The sequence below is a fragment of the Solanum pennellii genome, chromosome 3 (genome assembly GCF_001406875.1).
Source record: "Solanum pennellii chromosome 3, SPENNV200".
Lineage (NCBI taxonomy): Eukaryota > Viridiplantae > Streptophyta > Magnoliopsida > Solanales > Solanaceae > Solanum > Solanum pennellii.
In genome coordinates, this window is record NC_028639.1 from 25,801,368 (window position 1) to 25,811,145 (window position 9,778).

Below are 9,778 nucleotides of genomic sequence, written 5' to 3' on the forward strand. Positions count from 1 at the left end.
ATAAAATTTATCAATGACTAATGTTGTAATGTTTGCCTAAATTATTTTACAACAAAAAAAAGATTGGTCATTTATGCACTTCTACTTTGTATTTGTCTTCAATTTATACATCTCATAATTTGTTATTTTGTACGAGACATAAATATATATATTTTCTTATTATAATATCTCAAAAATTATATTTCACATGATTCTCATTTCTAAAAAACAACCTGTTTGAAAGGTAAAATTTAAACATCAACATTTAAAAAATAAAATATATAATTTCATACACTAACAATATTGTGCTTTGGTCGTGTTAGCGTGGAATTTGTCTCATCTAGTTACTTCTACAAGTATCAGAAAACAGACCATATATGATAGTTTATGAAGAAAGCATTGGTATATCAGCTGAAAAGGGTAAAACAAACCATATCCCTAACATATTAAAAAAAAAATTATCACCTATTGAATCTTAATTATCCAACTTTATTTTACGATAAAAATGCACCTTGTTTAACAAATTTATTGTTATATAATGAAATAAACGAGAGAGAAAAAAAATAGAAGGGAGAATGAACAAAATTCAGCACATTGATATATATTGCATCGTTTCACACATTTAAAAAAAAGCAAAAGATTACGAGTGTGTTTGGTATGAAGGAAAACATTTTCTGGAAAATGTCTTCCAATTTTCCGATGTTTGGTTGGGACAAAAGTTTTGGAAAATGTTTTCCAAATCAACTCATTTTCCTCAAAATTAAGGAAAATGACTTCCCTTCAAAAATTAAGGAAAACATTTTCCATAACTCTCCTCCAATTTCAAATTACATTTTTTTTTTGGGAAAAACTCAATTTTAAAAAAATATTTTCAATTTCAAATTTTTTATTTTTTAACCTGATCCTTGACCTTCCCCCCACCGGCCAGCCCCCCCCAACCCCATTCCCTCCCCAAAAAATTAATTTTGCTTTTTAAAAATATTTTCAACTTCAAATTTTTATTTTTAAACTCCTACCCCAAAAAATTAAATTTGTTTTTGAAAAATACTATAAAGTTCACATTATTATTTTTTCACTCTTACCCCATCCCACCCCCACTCCAAAATAAAAGTTGTTTTTACAAAATATTTTCAATTTCACAAATTATTTTCTACTTTAGTAAAAATAAAAGATGTCTCTCAAAAACATTTTTCATTCATAAATCAAACTCTAAAAATCATTTTCGAAAAGTATTTTCTACTCAACAACTAAACGTGAGAAAATAAGTCCAACATGTACTTGTCTTTCAGGAAAACATTTTCTAGGAAAACATTTTCCTTCGTACAAAACAGTNCTCCCCACCCACTACCCCAAACAAATAATAATTTTGATTTTAAAAAATATTTTCAATGTCATTAATTATTTTTTACTCTAGTAAAAATAAAAGATGTCTTTGAAAAATGTTTTTCATTCATAAATCAAACACTAAAAATTATTTCCGAAAAATATTTTCTACTCACAAACCAAACATGAGAAAATAAGTCCAAAATCTACTTGTTTTCCAGGAAAACATTTTCTAGGAAAACATTTTCCATGGAAAACATTTTCCTCCATACCAAACACACCCTACATCACAATTTATAGAATTTTAAGGAAATAACTTAAAAAACATTTATACGTGATTGGTTTTCCTAACACTTTTACAATTGTGATTTCTCCTTTATCATAGCTCCAAATTAGGTGATTCAAAATTAATTGTTATTAGAGAGATTGGAGTTACACAGTAGAGTGATCGGGAAGCGTCGAGTACTTCCTGTTTGAGGTAAAATCCCTTAATTACAGGTTGCCTTAGTTATTTTATTCTTGAATGTGTAGGTTATTGCATGACCTCAAAATTGATTTGTCTCTATTTTTTGACGGAGTCATTTTCGAGATTTTCGACAGGGATTTCATAATCCTCGTTTTGACTCCGAAATTGATTTGTCTTTATTTTGTGTTTTGGTGTCTAAATAAAGTAATTGTATTAATATGATCCTATTTTTGATAGTATGACAGCTTCTGAGGTCATACGAAAAGGAATGGCTTTAGAAAGGTGATTTGGTATCCGTGTGATCAACCTAAAGGTAGGCTACGACATTCTTTTCCACTAGATTAAGCTTAAATGTGTGAACTCATATTGATTTGAGGGAATTGAGAGTGGGTAGCTAGTTACTCATGCTACGTTACTTAGGCTTTATTTGTTTGGACTTAATGGAGGTCTAAATCTAATGGTTCAGATATCAGACTATTAAGTACGTTTATTTTTCACTTAAAAATCTTTAATGAATTTGAATGAAACAGATTCTAAATATCATACATACTCTTTAAAATACACTTTAATGTTTTAAAAAAATTATGCTCCTTATTTTTTGCTTCAAAAAATAAAATAAAATTCAAGCCTCTCCTTCTCCAATTTTATCAATTGTCCAAATTCATTCGCTGAAACTTCCAATTCTTGTTCTTACTAACTTATCAGAATTTGGCAAAATATGTTGTAAAAATCTTATTGGATTAACTTGCAAAACAACTTCACAAATGCATGTTGGAAACGGATGATGCATATCATTTTAATGTATCATCTTTATTATGTATTTTATAGAAGAATACATGAGCCGACACATTATAAAACAAAAAGATGTTTAATTTCTTAATTTAAGGTTAATTTATGTTGATTTTTTACAAAAAAATTAAGACAACATTATTTTCTAATAATTTTTTTATTATTTTAGTTTATAATGTATTCCAGATAGTTTGATTTTATCTTATCGGACTTCAAAATATGTATTTATATATTCAAATAGCTTAGCTTTTATCAAAGAATATTTTATTTAGTCTATAACAGATTTTTTCCCTAATATTCTGTTAATATAAAATTTAACTATTATTTTATTTTAACTTATAATATTTATGTTGTGAACACACATTAATAAATTATATTTATTTAGATGTCTAAAAACAAACAGTCTTAATTATTGAGTATTCATATCCATATACATAAATTTAATAATTTATATGTGCATTTAGATTCAGACATCTTAATATTAATGAAAACAAATGAGGCCTTAGATACCATATTTTAGACTTAGTTGAGTAATTTTGGAATTTAGGAGCATGCTAGTTCGGTTATGTGATCATCCTATATTGTGGCTTGACTTGTGTGTTGTTTTTGTCGCATATTTGCCCATAGTTTAGGTTTGGAGCAGCGCTTGTCAATAGACTTTCGGTATTTGTTGCCTTTAGGCCTTTGTTCATCTCTATCGTCGATTCAAATGACTTAGCTCCTTGTAGTGGCCTAGTGTAGCAGATTTGAGTCTAGTAGAACGAGCCTTAGTTTAGGCGTTGACCCAGCTTTGACGGTCTTCTATTATTTCACGACTTAAAGTGCACCTTAGACATGACATGGCACATAAGATCCTGAAAGGCTTTACACAAGCCACTTGACATACATAGACGACACATAGTAATAGACAACGTAAAGAATTTCAGTTCAAGAAAAGAGTTTGAAAATGAAGCAGAAGTCTAACATAGTTTTGACAAACCATCTATCATATCAAAATAAATGGTTGCGACGTAATATGTACACCATATACAACATCCAAAAATAAGACATAGGAAAGAAATAGAGTGGCATTGTGCTTGAACGTGGGGACTCACCACTTCTTCAAAGTCTCTAGGTGCTCACTAGCCACAAACGGAGGAAAAGGAGTCATAAATACCTACATTAGTCATGAAACAACATTGACACAATATGCATTAATACATAGAATGCACTAAGTTTGAGGGAATGCAATAAAATATGAAACATGTTCATAAGATGACATATCCATAACATGAAATGCAGGTCGAAGCTCAACATCGGAAAAGCTTTTAAAGAGACATCATAAATGATTTATAAGGTCAATGCATTTTGAAATTATCATGAAAGCTTCAAAAAAACATTTCAAAGTAACTTATATGGTTTTGCGAGATACTTACTATTAACCAACATTGACCATGCGAGTTATCACATGAAATCCGGTATCTTGCTCCCACATCGAAAAGAGATATAATTTCTTGTCAAGGCAAGTACCTTAACTTCTAGCTAGGTAGATTCAGAAGCTATGTGACTTAAGAGAACCTACGCGGGCACGTCATCAGGGACAAGGAGATTGCTACTAGAAACCCGACTTCTACTACCGGGAGAGCCTCTATCTAAATATCCTCTCAATGGTAAGTAAAAAAATCCTAAACGAAATAATCATAAACATGAAATATCATCATCCATGAATAATCACAATGAAGTTACTAATTCAAGCTAAAAATATCATAGAATAACTTCTTAAAACTTGAATAATGTATGAGCGAGAAAACTTTTCACAAAAAAAGCAGATCCCTTAATGGGAAAACCCTTTCACAGATTATTGATGTCAATGTTATAGCAGCCTATATCATAAAATAATCCTTTTCATAATCCATGCATAAGTTTATGAAAATTTCATTCATAGCTTCATAACTTCTTCATAAATTTTTATCAATTAGGATTCATAGTCAATGTAACGACACTTAACATGAAATAGGACAAGGTAGAGTCTATCATCTGTTTAATGAGTTAATAAGGTGTTAAATGATGAATAATAGATTTAGTAGTCAGTTTGAAGGGTTTAGAAGTCGAATGTTAAAGAACGACCAAGACGTTCGGAAACTAGCCTTGTTTGTGTGCTAGTGTGTCCTTGTTTGTTGTGCATGTTTTTAGGTGTTGTTGGGGTCTAAAATCAGTGGGGATGACCCTAGAACCTAGAGGGACATACCTACGGTCAAAACGTCCGGGAATGACTCCCAAGGACCAATCAAAGGGTCCTTGAGGAGGACCCAAGGTGTGGCAAGAAGGCTGCAAAAGCAGCCTGTTTTTTGCACTGCCTGCGCGTCGCGCAGCTGCCACTTAATGGCAAAAATTTTCCCTTGTGACACGGGCTTGTCAAGAATCATTCTGCGTCGAAATTAATTCCAAAACCAAGATGTGGAGGTGTCCCCGCGACGCGCAACCATGTCTCAGACTTGGTCGCGTCATTTTAAAGTCAAATTAGGCTTGGTTAAAGGGTCAAATTAGTGTAGGGGTCTTTTGGGTACTTTGGGGGTTATTTATAAACATTTATTGAGTCACTTTAAACCCCAATTCACCTATCAAAACAAAACCCTCAAGTTCAAAACAAATTTCTCCAAGCTCTTTCTCCAAAAACCTCCATTGATGAAGCTTTGAAGCTCCAAGGAAGAAGGTCAAATTCTTCAATTTTCAACCCTAATTTCGTGGGCTTTCTATCAAATAAGGTATGGTAGTTCATCCTTGATCCTTCTCTCATTTAAGGAGCCAATCCAAAGGCTTTTCAAAACCCTAAATTCTTCTATTTCGAATACTAAGAATGGGTTCTTGTATGAAAAGGTTTCAATGGATGGACTATGATGTTTTCAATGTTAAGTGATGGTTTTATGATCAAAAACTTCATGGACCCATGATCATGTATATTCGAAAATCTGACTTATGAATTGGGTTTGATAAGATATGATTAGACAAGGTTAGAATTGTGTTTTCTTATGTTGTATTGTGATTATCTACTGCCATTCATGCCTTATTATGATGACTTATTAGAGAATTGAGAAAAGGTGGTCAAGACTTGGATGAAGGGTAAGTTGATCTATATTGTCTAGTTCTTATTGAATTGATCATGAGTAGTATGGTCCAGTTATGGTGGCGGTGTTTACTTGAAGTATATGAATATATATGTGAATTATGATTGTGGCCTTGGAGTCATTGATTGTGAAGTAAAGTGATGTTGTGATGTATATGCATAAGATGTCTTATGAAGTTATGCATGTGGGCCAAACTCATAAATAGATCCCTAAACATGTTGGATTTTTCCCTTAAGGTACCTCAACTATGTCATTTTCCTCTTGAATTATTGAACCACCCATAATTTGTTCCTTTTAAACACTGCTGACTGATTTTGATCGGCTTTTCTATTGTAAATGCCTCCAATTGTGTTTGTATTGTAATGATTTTGATTGAAGGAATGAAGACAAATTGTTTGTAGTCTCATTTGTTTTCTAATGTGTTCAAATGACTTGAAATAAAACACAATTATTCTCGAAAATTTGCACTATCAGTTGGACTAATGAGTTCTGGAACAACATGTGTATCCTCTATCGATACCCCCTTGCAAAATATTGTTCTACATCATCCAACGATGTTTAACAGTAAAAAATTATTGATGGTTCAATGATTCAATAGGAAAATAACATTGTTGAGGTACTTGATAGGAAAAATTCAATAAGTTTAGGGATCTGTTTGTGTATTTGGCCTATGCATGTGTGTCTTGAAGATTCTATGTCTAAATGATGTATGATGTGAATGTGAAGCATGATAGTGTTTGAATTATGATGAATGTAGTATGATCATGTTTAGAAGTCAATGTTATGAATGATGGTAGTTATGTGAAGGGTGTTCTCACATATACTCACACACACAAAGAATGAATGAATGAAGTTAAAGAACGAATGAGGGATTTGGGAGGTATACACTATTCTTGAGTAGAGATATAATGTCTAGCATCAACCTCGATATTCCAAAGAACTCTTAGGAATGAAAAGGGGGGATTTTGGGTGGACACTCTTCGTAAATTGAGATGAAGTGTTAAGTAGCAACCTCACTATTCCCAAGAGCTTTCCAATGAATGAATGATAGGTTGGAGGTTGGATACTCTTCGTGACATTATGTACTATTCAAAAGTAACCTCTAGAGATGAGTACTCTCCGTTAGTTGAGATGTAATACTTAGTATAAATCTCTTAACTTACAACGAATGAATGTCTAAGACTCCGTCGAAGCTTTATGCTTAGTGTTGAGAGGATTTGAAGAAGGGGTGGATACTCTTCATGAATAGAGATGTTGTATCCAATGTACCTCTTGAGATGAGTGTACTTTGTTAGTTGAGATGTAGTACTTGGAAGCAATCTCCTTATCCCTTAACTAGGCGCCCACATATGTCTAGCTATTGGAGATCCATGTAAAGGCTAAAAGAATGACCCTACCTTAGGCAAGTGGAGATACCTCATTCGGTAGGGGTTAATACCAGGATTCCATATCAAGCTCTCATGGTCTATGTCAGTTAAAGCTAGGCCCCACAAATGAATGTAATGAACTTACTATTCTTAAGGGTGTACTACTTAGGGAAGGTGGTGGAATGGGACGCCATCTATCAATTGCACAAGTAGACACTTGGAGGGAGTCTTGGTGTGTCCTTGTTAGAAAATGTATGAATGGGTTACTATATGATGTTAATGAAGTAAGTTGACTTTATGTCTAATTTTAATGAAGCATGTTGATTTTAAGTCTAATGTTAATGAAGCATATTTTCTTATGTCTAATGTTGATGAAATTTTATGTAAATAATTGAATGTGATATGCCTAATCTTGGGTGATTCCTAAGGAGCACTAAGGTGGGTGTAGTAGTATGGGAAACTACTTTCACATTGCACTAGTGTAACCAGGGGATTGTCTTAGAGGATGATCTTTATATGAAGTTCTTAAATGCATATATGGTTCCTCTAGTATCTTTAGTATGGAATGTTGACTTGTTGAATTTGAATGATGTATGCTTATCTTTGGTAGTTTTAAGGATCACATAGGTGTGTATTGAAGAGGTTGTATGAGCGGTCTCTTCATGTCTTACCTAGGTGAGTCTTAGGATAACTTTGGATAGGAAAGTCTAAATGATTAATGTGACTTAATGTTGAGAATTATGGAAATATTACCTTGTATATTACATGATGACTTATATGATGTCTTGTACACTTGACTCATGAAGGTCTTATCAAAATAACATGAAAAGTATGTTTCAACTAAAATGTCCTCTTTAAGCATGTTTTTGCATATTCCTATGCTTAGTAAAATATTTGTACTAACTACATGTTCTTCTATATTTTCTAAAAGTATAGGTGGAAAGTAAATGAAGGTTCCTTGAAGGTGAAGCTTGGGAAGTAGATTCCTCTCAAGATTTGTATGTCTGATGTACCGTGGTTTCACGGTACTTTCAATGTCTTTTCCTTAAGTTTAGTGTGTGTCTAAAGCCTTTTTGTATTGATTTTTGATGTAGTTTTCTATTTATTTCCAGGAAATCTGTCCAAAGGAGAACGTGGAGATTTTGAGCTGAAATCGCAGAAGTGACCACCTACGGACCCCATGACAGTCCGTCGTGACTGTGACGGTCCGTAGGGGTCAACCGTCGTGAGAATATAATGGCTGCTGAAGGAAGTTGGGGAATTCTGACCAAGTGTGGTACTACGCAATCTCACGACCAATCATCATAGTCACGATGGTCCGTCGTGCACATTCATCAAGTCTAACAGAGAGTAGTCCCAGTACCCAACTTTAGAAGATTCTAAGTGTCGTGGAATGAAGCCCCTCGATGGACTGTCGTGCTTGAAACGGTCCGTCACACCTATCCGTCGAGGGTAATATAGAGTTGATGAAGAAAGCATCAAAGATTTCTTCTAAGTATGGAACGACGGAAGCCACAACGGTCTGTCATGAAGGTCGTCGACTCGGATACATTTTTTGCAGATTTTTCCTTAAATAGATTTCCCTCTTTCATTAGGTTTTGTTTTATTATAAATAGTTCGAAAAACCTCATTTTGGGGTTAGACCTTTGGATATTTTTCAGTTTTATTGTCTAAGTATTGAACTCTAGATTTTGGGGATTTGATATTACTTTTACGGAATCAATTATTGGTGTTTTGGTGTTTTATTTAAGTAAATTTCTAGATTTTCTTCATTCTCATCAAAGTAAGTGCACGAATTCTTATATTATCAATATGAACTGTGTGATTATTAGCATGATTAACTAAACTCCATAACTAGGGTTGTGGGTACCATGACTAAATAACAAGGTAAAACCTAGCTAAAATAACAATTCTAGAATAGTGTCTTGCATGTATTGCTAATTCTTTCGCTTAAAAGTCTTTTTGACGGATGGCGGACATTAGAACTCGGCCTTTTGCTACTTGCCGGACCAAGGAGGTAGATAATAGGAAAAGAATTATCAACATAGATTTAGTGTATACTATCTAATAGGCTAGTGTCGGTTGGTACGAAGTAACAACTTGGTCAAATATCGAATATGATGCTTAATATGAGGTAAAGATGAGGTTTATTGAATCAACACACGTAGCCGGACCAAGGTGCGGAGTGAAATTCTCTAGATGCCGGACCAAGGATTTAGAGATACCTATCTTATAACTTTGCATGCAAGATACTAGGAAAGGATTGTTATAGCTAGAATTACCGAGTTAGGAGCCTGTGGGGAACACTTACGCCCTAGTTACTCTCATTACTTGATTAAACTCCAATACTTGAACCTTTCACTTGTTTACTTTAATTTAGCTAATTGCTTTTAATAATCAAAACCCCTTTTGGTTATTTGTTTTTGGGAAATAATTGACTAAATAGAAGTAATAATAGAATAAAATTAAGTCTGAACCATTTTCCTCATGGGAACTATCTCAAACCTCACTAGTTGGGTTCTTTACTTTATGCGACCGCTTTTACTTCTTTTCGAGAAGTAAATTTGAGCGTATCAAATTTTGGCGCCGCTGCCGGGAAAAGTGGCTTTTAGATTAACTTTAAGCTTTTTACCGAAGTTTAGTCAACATTTTCCTAATTTTACTTTTTCTTTTTGTTTTTGTCTCCTGCAGGTCTAACTTCCTTAATGCCAAACACACGGAGTAGAAGAATACCCGTAATTGAACCTGAC

The 9,778-nt window shown here is 33.4% G+C and overlaps 1 long non-coding RNA gene across 2 annotated transcripts; it reads left to right on the top strand.

The window, feature by feature from the left end:
* The first annotated feature begins 1,580 nt into the window (after nt 1-1,580).
* On the top strand, nt 1,581-8,773 carry LOC107012531. Of its 2 annotated transcripts, none has more exons than XR_001456052.2 (4): nt 1,581-1,780; nt 2,006-2,081; nt 7,965-8,053; nt 8,141-8,773. It is a non-coding gene; the product is annotated as an uncharacterized LOC107012531 (long non-coding RNA). The 2 variants fall into 2 exon arrangements; XR_001456051.2 differs by having other exon boundaries at nt 1,586-1,780; nt 7,965-8,026.
* Nucleotides 8,774-9,778: the final 1,005 nt, after the last annotated feature.